Here is an 11,400-nt window from a genome sequence, read left to right on the forward strand (position 1 = left end):
TTGTTTCCCCTCTGCCTGGAACCAGCGGCTGGTCAGGTCACCAGGGTCCTCTCTCTGCAGCCCATTGTCCTCCCACTGGCCAGAACAGGCTGTGACTCCCGAGCTGGGCCTGCTGGTCACCAGTCACCGGGGTATCCATTCTCCAGGCCGTTCGCTGGCCCTCGGTAACAACAAACTCCCTCTCCCACCACCTTGTTAAACCAGTAACACACAGGGAAACTGAGTCCCACCCCCTCTGCATGCAAACCATTGAAAACAACAAGAAACCCCCTGCTTTGTCACAACCCCCCGATCCTCCCCTGTCCTCCCTGATCCCCCTCAGTTGCACGTGGGGAAATGGGGGGGGGGTCTCTCCCTCTCTCAGTCTCCTCCATGTCCTTCACTCTGGCCCTGCGGCCCCCCCCAGACCATGTGCAGTCGGGAGGGAAGGCCCCACAGCTGCACTGCGCTGGATGTGACGTTCATTGTCTGCACCAGGCACCATAGCCTCTGGGATGGGGGTGAGCTGGGCTCTGCTTGCCCTGTGCATTGGGGCGCTGCACTGTCAGACACCCCTACGAGGGGGACGCTGCCTGGTGGCACTGGGGTCCCCTACCCAGATCTCCCAGACCTGAAGCAGCGCTGTGCCCCGTGCAGGGTGCCCCGGCCTTGGGGCTAAGCCCTGGTTCTCCTATGGGCAGGCTGGCAGGGCAGTGCATGATGTGCTGGCATGGGGCATTGCCTGCCGCTCCCCCCCCCCCCCCCCCCCCCCCCCCCCCGTCAGCACAAAACCCCACACTGCGGCTTTGAAAAAACAAAGCTGATGGTTATGTGCAAATATGCAAATTAGCCCATTAAATAATTTGCATGGCATGTTCACGCAGCAGCGAGGAAGTGCCCTAATTAGTGTCACTCACACACACATACACAGACACAGACACACACACACACACAGAGGGAATTTTGCATTATTGCCTGGCAGGTGCTGTGCCACTGATAAACAGCGCCATCTTCTGGCTCGTTGGGGAACTACATACATTTCAAGCACCCAGCTCTATGTCCTGACCTCTGTGTGTGTGTGTGTGTGTGTGTGTGTGTGTGTGTGTGTGTGTGAGAGAGAGAGAGAGAGAGAGACAGGGGAGGTGCGGGACAGCGGGCGAGTATCTTCCAAAAGGCTGGGAGGGCACAAGAGCAGGATGAGCAGCTCCACTGGGTGGGGGGATGCAGGTGGCACTGGGGGCGCAGGGAGGGGCTCTGAGCTAAGACACCCGCCCCACTCCCGCGGTATCGCCCAGATGTGGGGAGCTGATGTTGCCAGAGCTGACTGGCGCCAGCCCACAGCACGGCAGCCCAGATCCATTTCAGAACCAGCAGCCTGATGGGCCCTGGGCCTCTGCCCACAGCAGCCGAGTCGAGCAGCTGGCCAGCAGCATGGGCACAGCAGGGCCTGGCACAGGGGCAGGCTGGGGCATGGTATGGCACCCGCCAGGCCAGCAGAGGGGGAATTCCCCACTGGCTTATGACCCAGCAGTGTCCGGATTCGCCACACTGCACCCCACTCGCCCTGCAGAGCTCACGGCCACCGGGGTCGCTGGGGCCAAGCGCGGGTGGCATTCAGAAACGGCTCAGACGGCTGCATTGAACCCAGACATAGCTCCATGGAGCTGCCATCCTGACACCGGTGAGGGAGGGAAAACCGGGTGTCCCGGGGGAGAACAGTCGCCCCACAGCCTGCCCCTGGGGTTCAGCGCAGAGAGGCTTCCAAACTACCCTGGGGAGGAAAATGCCAAAGCCAGAGCCATGACCAGAGAAAGCAGTCTCCAGTCAGCATAATCCAGCCAGGCCCCGGTGCCTGGATTACCTTTAAACAGGGTCCTGGGAAAACCCCTTGTAAGGGCCAGGAACCTCTGTGCCAAACAATTCCAAGTTTGCCCCACTACCCCCACCCCACACCCCCAGGGGGCCCAGCAGTTTTCAAGACAATCTGAGTCAACGGATGGATTTTAGAGCATTTGGTGGAAAAAATACCTTTTAAATGTCAAGCTCATCTCAACCTTAACTCTGGAGGCCTCATCACCATGGCCTCTGGGCACCTCACAATCATCAGTGGCCGTTATGTTCACAGCAGAAAGTAAAGAGCGACCTTCATTTGGAATGATGGGGAAACTGAGGCAGAGGAGCGCTAAAGAGAGTTACCCAGAGGTCTCTGGGTGAGCTAGGAAGCTCTCCCGGGAAGTGGTGGTCAGTGCCAGCCCCCTGGCCCATTCCTCTGTGCTCAGCTCAGGGGCAGTTTATTTCTAATGTTAAGGTGAGAGCCATTTTCCATCACGAAGCTCCATTTTAGCAGCCAACAGCTTTGGCCTGAGGCGGGCGTTAGGTCTGGAAAGGGGCAGCGTTCCCCTGAGGGTGACAGAGAATATTTCTGCCATCCCCTGGCTTCTGAGTTACAGGTTGCTGGAGAATGAGCACTGCCCCCCAACCCTTAACCAGCCCCCGTCTCAGACTCCCCAGGGACCTGCGAGACGCAGACGCTCAGGAAGTGGTGACGGTGGAGGAAAAGGGGCTGTCATTAAGCAACAGAAGCAAAGAGCAGTGAGCTATGCTGGGCCCCGGTCCCACTCCCATGGATTTCAGGGGGGCCTCTGGGCCCGACCCTGCTCTCCTTGGAACCAGCCCTGTTTATGTCAGTGGCAAAACGCCCGGTGACTCCAGTGGGGACAGGATTCACCCTGACGTGGGAGCTGGGCATCCAGCCGCCCCACCGCTGGCAAAGTGCCCGGGAAGATCAGACCCTGGGTGTGCGGGAGGGAGGGGCACCTCATCGCCCTCTCGATAATGGCCAATAGGGCCCTTCGGCCGCTAGCTGGTGGGTTACCTGATCTCAGCCAAGGAGGGCGGCAGAAGGAGGGGCCCGGCCCAGGTGTGCCTGGCCCCTCGGGGCGAGGCTGCCAACCCCCATAGCTCAGGCTAAAGGCAGGCCATCCCACCCTGCACTGGGCCCAGACGGGGATGGAACAAGGGAAACGTGTCAGTGTATGGGATAGTTCAGGGCAGCACCACGGCCCTTGGTACCTCATGTCTTCTTCTCGCCCATGCAGGAGTCTGCTGTGCTCAGATACACCAGCCAATGAGCCCACGCTTCAGCTGAATGCTTAAAATGGTACGTAACCGTCATAATACACGTCTCTGCATCTTCCACCAGGGGGCGCGTGGTCACCCCAAGGGACACGGGGCAGTCCCTTTGGGATGGGTTCCCGGGGTGCAACCTGGAACTGGGGTACAGCTCAGCCCTCTGTCTTACCAACCTGGGCTCCCTCTCGCACTGCGCTGCCGTTGCTAAGCCACAAACCTCTGTCAGGTCCTGCGCTCACACAGGCAGGGACACGCTTTCACTGCGGGAGGGGCCCACACACTGTTCGGGGGGAGTTGCCTCTGCCACGGCTTGCCGTGCTGACATCACGCCATGCCCAGTGCCAGGTTCGCCCAGTCCCGGGGCAGCAGCCCCACCCAGCTCCCCGGAGAACTGCCCTATAAACCAGCCTGTCTTCTGCCCCGGCCTGACGTCAGCGGGGCCCTCCCAGAGGCTGCGCTCACACCCTGCAGGCTGGGGTGGATTGGGGACACTGGCGGCAGCCCCTGCTCCCTGGGCCAGGCTGGCTAAGCCCCCCTCAGTCTGCCACAGGAGTTGGGGTCCCCTTCTTCACTGGCTCAAAACTACCCCCCTCTGCCCCACACAGGGTGGCGCTGGCACTGGGGCAAATCTGGCCAGCAGGCAGCTTCCAAAGTGCCTGAGAGAGTGTGGTGGGGAGCCCCAGCTGGGGGCGGCAGGGCCGATGGGGCCTGGTGTGGTTGGGTTGGGGAGCCCAGCTGCGGGGGGTGGGGGGTTGTGATGTTCCCCTGGTGTTATCTGGACCGGTGATCTGCTAGGTCACCCCAATCCTTGACTCTGGGAGCCAGCCTTCCCCTGCTCTGCTGTGCGAACCCCCACTCCTGGGCTGTTCACGCACAGCCTCTGACATGTAAGCTGCTCCCAGATACTTGCAAGCGAATGACACGAGCCAATAGTGATTTGTGCCTCGGGGTGACCATGCGCCCCGTAGTATAAGGGACCATCCCCTGCTCATTGATTGTCCCTCGGGGTGACCATGCGCCCCGTAGTGTAAGGGTGTGGCATGCTGTGCCTCAAAACAGTACCCTGGAACCCCCATAAGGGGGAAGTGACATCATCACTTGGCCTCTCTCCCCCCACAACTCAACCCCTGGACTAGACCCCCATCTGGAGGACAAAGACTGAACGGGGGAGGTGGTCCCAGCTGGAAAGGAGAACCCCAGCCTTTGTATTCAGGAGCAATACCGTCAGGTGAGACACTGCTTGATTCAAATCCTGTCTCGTTTATAGAACTCGGATTGTGATTCTCCGTTTATTTTTTAGATGGCCAACTTTGATCGGTGCACTTACTACTTACAATCTCTCTGCCTGGAGCTAATAAACCGGCTTTCTGTTTTACCTAACACCGTGCATTGTGCTTGGGAAATCTGCTCGTGTTGCAAGGGCTGGTGCATGTCCACTTTCCTTTGCAAAAGCAGCGGACTGGGTAATAAACTTACACTGGCCAGGCTTCTGACCAGGTGTAACCATGCTGGCTTTGGTGGGACCCACCAATTCAGGACAAATTGCTTAAAGTGGGGCAGTTACAGCCCAAGGCTGGGGGTCCTTTGCACACCAAGGCAAACCAAACCAGACAAACAGAGAAGACTTCGGTTTTACCCCACTGGCTAACCACAAGTCACACAAGCAATTCCCTTAGACACTCCAGTTTCCCAGAGTCACCACCAGTGCCACTCGTTATGGGGACGAATGGTTATGAAAACCAATACCCCAGTAAAAGAAAAAGGTTCTCCTGATCCCAAAGTACCAAGCCCCAGGCCCAGGTCAATATACAAATCAGATCTTACCCACAAATCACGCTGTTGCCAATCCTTTAGAATCCAAAATCTAAAGGTTTATTCATAAAAGGAAAAAGATCTAAATGAGAGCTAGAATTGTTTAAATGGAATCAATTACATACAGTAATGGCAAAGTTCTTGGTTCAGGCTTGTAGCAGTGGTGGAATAAACTGCAGGTTCAAATCAAGTCTCTGGAGTACATCTACAGCTGGGATGGGTCATTCCGTTTGTAGCAAGGTTCCTCCAGAGGCAAGAAGCAGGATTGAAGACAAGATGGAGGAGATGCAGCAGCCTTTTATAGTCTCTTGCCATGTGGCCTCTGCTTTCTTTGTTCCAAAGACAAGCTATCCAGCACATGGCATGGAAAAACCTCAGAGTTCTGTCCATAGGCATGTCCCTGCATGCCTTGCTGGGTCACAAGGTATATCTGCCTTCTCTCAATGGGTCAATTGTATAGCTGATGGTCCTTAATGGGCCACCAAGCAGGCTAGGCAGTGCTGATGCCAAATTGTCACCCAGAAACATAGCACAAGTTTGAAATACAGACAGTACAGAGCCAATACTTATAATTTTAAATACAAAAATGAAACATGCATACAGACAGCGTAATCATAACCAGCAAATCATAACCTTGTCATAGACACCTTACTTGACCTCCTTTGTACCAGATTTGGTGCCACTCTATGACCTTGGTTGCAACAATGATCCATACGGTCACAATTCATGTCAATAACGTCACAAGCAGACAGGGAGGGACTAGCCTGAGTCCCTGGGTCACAAGACAAAGGGTTTGCAGCCGGGTCGCAGCGGGGTTTGGGGGCTCAGAGCCTGTGCGCCCTTGAACGACCCCCGGCCCCTGAGATGGGGAGATGCACTCACAGCTGAGTCCCAGCGTGGTTTGGGGGCTCAGAGCCTGTGCGCCCTGGAACGACCCCCCTGATCCCTGAGAGAGGGAGACACATTTGCTGCCCTAGCGGGGCTCGGTCTCTCTCATTGCTAAGGGCAAGGTGACCTGGTGCCCTTCTCTGCCCATAGGAAGTGCCCAGCCTAGGAGATGGGGGAGGCTTTTCTGCCTGGCTCTGCAATAGCTTTACAGCATCCTGTGTCTCCTGGCAGACAGGAGGGCTGGCAGCTCTCTGGGACTGTCACTGCCATGCAATTCAACCCCAGCCCTGGGAGCAGAGAGTCTCTCTCCAAGCCTAATGTCCAACCTAAACTGCCCTGGCTGCAATTTAAGCCCATTGCTTCTTGTCCTGTCCTCAGAGGTTAAGAAGAACAATTTTTCTCCGTCCTCCTGGTAACGACCTTTTATGTACTTGAAAATTGTTATGTCCCCTCTCAGTCTTCTCTTCTCCAGACTCAACAAACCCAATTTTTTCAATCTTCCCTCACAGGTCATGTTTTCTAGACCTTTAATCATTTTTGTTGCTCTTCTCTGGACTTTCTCCAATTTCTCCACCTCTTTCCTGAAATGTGGTGCCCAGAACTGGACACAATACTCCAGTTGAGGCCTAATCAGCGCGCAGTAGAGCGGAAGAATTACTTCTCGTGTCTTGCTCACAACACTCCTGTTAATACATCCCAGAATGATGTTTGCTTTTTTTGCAACAGTGTTATACTGTTGACTCATATTTAGCTTGTGATCCACTAAGGCCCCCAGATCCCTTTCCGCAGTACTCCTTCCTAGGCAGTCATTTCCCATTTTGTATGTGTGCAACTGATTGTTCCTTCCTAAGTGGAGCACTTTGCATTTGTCCTTATTGAATTTTATCCTATTTACTTCAGACCATTTTTCCAGTTTGTCCAGATCATTTTGAATTTTAATCCTCTCCTCCAAAGCACTTGCAACCCCTCCCAGCTTGGTATCGTCCACAAACTTTATGAGTGTCCTCTCTATGCCATTATCTAAATCATTGATGAAGATACTGAACAGAACCGGACCCAGAACGGATCCCTGCGGGACCCCACTCGTTATGCCCTTCCAGCATGACTGTGAACCACCGATAACTACTCTCTGGGAACGATTTTCCAACCAGTTATGCACCCACCTTATAGTAGCTCCATCTAGGTTGTATTTCCCTAGTTTGTTCATGAGAAGGTCATGTGAGACAGTATCAAAAGCCGTACTAAAGTCAAGATATGCCACATCTACCACTTCCCCCCCCATCCACAAGGCTTGTTTCCCTGTCAAAAAAAGCTATCAGGTTGTTTTGACACAATTTATTCTTGACAAATCCATGCTGACTGTTATTTATCACCTTATTATCTTCTAGATGTTTGCAAATTGATTTGCCCTTTTCCAGTCTTCTGGAATGTCTCCCATCTTCCATGACTTTTCAAAGATAATTGCTAATGGCTCATATCTCCTCAGTCAGCCCCTTGAGTATTCTAGGATGCATTTCATCAGTCCCTGGTGATTTGAAGACATCTAACTTGTCTAAGTAATTTTTGACTTGTTCTTTCCCCATTTTAGACTCTGATCCTACCTCTTTTTCTCTGGCATTCAGACAAGGTCAGCTCCCAGACTGCTGCACTGGGCAACACAGTATGGGGAGGAGGTGATCAGCCCTCAGTGGTGAAAGAACAGGTTAAGGACTATTTAGAAAAGCTGGACATGCACAAGTCCATGGGTCCAGAGCTAATGCATCCAAGGGTGCTGAAGGAGTTGGCTGATGTGATTGCAGGGCCACTAGCCATTTTCTTTGAAAATTCGTGGTGATCGGGGGGAAGTTCCGGATGATTGGAAAAAGGCAAATCTAATGCCCATATTTTTAAAAGGGAAGAAAGAGAACCTGGGGAACTACAGAGTGGTCAGCCTCACTTCAGTCCCCAGCAAAATCATGGAGCAGGTTCTCAAGGAATCCATTTTGAAGCACTTGGAGGAGAGGAAGGTGATCAGGAACAGTCAACATGGATTCATCAAGGGCAAGTCATACCTGACCAACCTGATTGCCTTCTATGATGTGATAACTGGCTCTGTGGACATGGGGAAAGAGGTGGACATGATATATCTTGACTTTAGCAAAGCTTTTGATACGGTCTCCCACAGTGTTCTTGCCAGCAAGTTAAAGAAGTATGGATTGGATGAATGGACTATAAGGTGGATAGAAAGCTGGCTAGATTGTCGGGCTCAATGGGTAGTGATCAATGGCTCGATGTCTAGTTGGCAGCCGATATCAAGCAGAGTGCCCCAGGGGTTGGTCCTGGGGCCGGTTTTGTTCAAAATCTTTACTAATGATCTAGATGATGGGATGGATTGCACCCTCAGCAAGTTCATGGATAACATAGTGGATGACACTAAGCTGGGGGGAGAGGTAGATATCCTGGAGGGTAGGGATAGGGTCCAGAGTGACCTAGACAAATTGGAGGATTGGGCTGTCACGGAGTGTGGGGGGACTCAGGGCCCTGCACCCCCGGCTTCCTGCTATTCACCATGACTCTCAGCCAGCCAGTAAAGCAGAAGGTTTATTTAGACGACAGGAATACAGTCCAAGACAGGTCTTGCAGGCGCAGACAACAGGACCCCCCCAGTTAGGTCCATCTTGGGGTCCCCGGGCACCCTAGCCCCCCTGGGAGGTCAGAGCCCCGTCTGCCTCCCAGCCATGGTCACTAGCCAGCTCTTCCAACTCTGCCTTCAGCGACCCCTCCCACAGCCTTTGTTCAGTTTCCCGGGCAAAGGTGTCACCTGGCCTCTAACCCCTTCCTGGGTTCTCATGTTACATGCTCAGGTATTCTCTGTCGGTCAGTCTCCCCTCCCCCAATGCAGACCATCCTAGCCACACTCCCCTGTCAGCATTCACAGACCACTCTAAGAACAGTCCCAGTTCGTCACATGGGCCAAAAGAAATCTGATGAGGTTCAACAAGGACAAGTGCAGAGTCCTGCACTTAGGACGGAAGAATCCCATGCACTGCTACAGGCTGGGACCAACTGGCTAAGCAGCAGTTCTGCAGAAAAGGACCTGGGGATTACAGTGGACGAGAAGCTGGATATGAGTCAGCAGTGTGCCCTTGTTGCCAAGAAGGCCAGTGGCATATTGGGCTGTATTAGTAGGAGCATTGCCAGAAGATTGAGGGACGTGATTATTCCCCTCTATTCAGCACTGGTGAGGCCACATCTGGAGTATTGCGTCCAGTTTTGGTCTCCCCGCTACAGAAGGGATGTGGACAAATTGGAGAGAGTCCAGCGGAGGGCAACGAAAATGATCAAGGGGCTGGGGCACATGACTTACGAGGAGAGGCTGAGGGAACTGGGGTTATTTAGTCTGCAGAAGAGAAGAATGAGGGGGGATTTGATAGCAGCCTTCGACTACCTGAAAGAGGGTTCCAAGGAGGATGGAGCTCGGCTGTTCTCAATGGTGGCAGATGACAGAACAAGGAGCAATGGTCTCAAGTTGCAGTGGGGGAGGTCTAGGTTGGATATTAGGAAACACTATTTCACTAGGAGGGTGGTGAAGCACTGGAATGCATTACCTAGGGAGGTGGTGGAATCTCCTTCCTTAGAGGTTTTTAAGGCCTGGCTTGACAAAGCCCTGGCTGGGATGATTTAGTTGGGGTTGGTCCTGCTTCGAGCAGGGGGTTGGACTAGAACCTCCCGAAGTCTCTTCCAACCCTAATCTTTTGTGATTCTATGCAGTGCCAGGGGGGCACTCGGGAGTGCAAGGGTTAAAAACCCAACCACAGACACTTGCTTTTTAGTTGTTTGGAAAAATCCTTCTGAGCCCCATTCTCCATCTGACCGCTCAAGAGGCACAAGCACTTGGTCTCCCCCATTGCCCAGGACAGAGAGAGGCAGCAGGTCTGGGGACAGGCCACCCAGCCAGGAGCCTTGTACTGTAATCCCAGCTTTGACTCTGTCCTGCCGGGGGACCCTGAGCTCAGGCTCTGTTCTTGCCTTTTGTCTTGTCACCTTACACTGGAAGCGATTCAGGGCAGGGACTGTCTCTCACTAGGTATCCTGTGGCGCCCGCAAGATGGCGGCCCTGATCTTGAATGGGGTCTGGACAGTGCCTGGCACAATGGGGCCCTGATTTCGCTGGGGTTTGGGCAGCACCCAGCACAATGGGGTCCTGATCTCAGCCAGGGTCTGGGCAGGCCTGGCACAATGGGGCCCTGATCACAGCTGGAGTCTTGGCAGCGCCTGGCACAACGGGGCCCTGATCTCGATTGAGGTCTTGGCAGCACCCAGCACAATGGGGCCCTGATCTCAGCCGGGGTCTCGGCAGCACCCAGCACAATGGGGCCCTGATCTTTTCTGGGACTCCTGGGTGGTGCACTGCTACAAGTAGCAACAACAACGGGACCCGGGAGGCTAATCCTTGTCTATGGTCCCTTCTGCCTTTGGTATCCATGACTCCTCCAGCTGCAGGATGCTAGCACAGTGGAATGCAGCCCCAGAAGAGGTGAGGGCAGGCTGCCGGGGTAGCAGCAGCTGTTCTGGATCCCCCCACTTGCAGCCCCAGAGGGGTTTCCCCTGGGTCCTGCTCCTGCCACGATCCCCGGCCTGGAGTCTGTTCTACTTGAGGTATGTGCAGCACGCGGGTTTGCCCGAAGTCTCACGGCTGCTTGGGGCCAGGCGCGTTCAGCTCAGGATCCGGCTGCTCGGAGCTGGCCAGGGATCTGCCCGCAGGTTCCACGCATGTCCATGGCAGCAGATCTGCCTGACATCATCTTCCCAGGTGCAGCCGGCGCTCCTGCCCCTCGAGCGAGGGCGTGCTGCTGGCTGGCGCTGGCCGAGGCTTCGCTCCCGTCTCCTCCTCACAGAGCAGGGAGGCCAGTGGGTTCTCCTGGGTCTGCCTGTGCCCCGGGACAGGGGACACGGGACACCAGGCAGTGGCACTGACACTGAGCGAACGAGGCAGGTCCCCTTCTCAGTCAGGCCACCAAGCAGCCTCTGCTGTTCAAGGGAGTCCCGGAGCAGCAGGTCCCATAGCCAGAGGCCCCAGGGATGGGCACCGTCTGAATGTGCAGCGTGAGCTGCCCCACCAGGAGGTGATTGGCCGGAGAGCGATTAGGGTACGTGGGCCCAGGTCTGTTACACTCGAGCCCCCCTAGGCCCCTCTGCAAGGGTAAAGGGGCCTTAAATGGAGCAGAAGACAGGGACCCATCAGCCAGGGTGGAGCTGGCACATGGGCCCTGCTCCCAGGCCCCACCACAAGGGGCAGATGGGCACGTGGCCGGAGCGCACTGCGCTGTGGCTATTCCCTGCCCCAGGGCCCATGGGGGGGGGGGAGCGGGGGCGGGGCCAGGGCGCACTGCGCTGCGGCTATTCCCTGCCCCTCAGGGCCCGTGGGGGGCGGATCGGGGGCTGGCCGGAGCGCACTGCGCTGTGACTATTCCCTGCCCCAGGGCCCATGGGGGGCTGTCATAACTATGAAGGGAAGGGTAACAGCTCTCTGTGTACAGAGACTCCAAATCCTTTTACCTGTAAAGGGTTAAGAAGCTCGGGTAACCTGGCTGACACCTGACCCCAAGG

Source organism: Terrapene carolina, unplaced genomic scaffold (assembly GCF_002925995.2).
Source record: "Terrapene carolina triunguis isolate 2854851 unplaced genomic scaffold, T_m_triunguis-2.0 Scaffold517, whole genome shotgun sequence".
NCBI lineage: Eukaryota > Metazoa > Chordata > Testudines > Emydidae > Terrapene > Terrapene triunguis.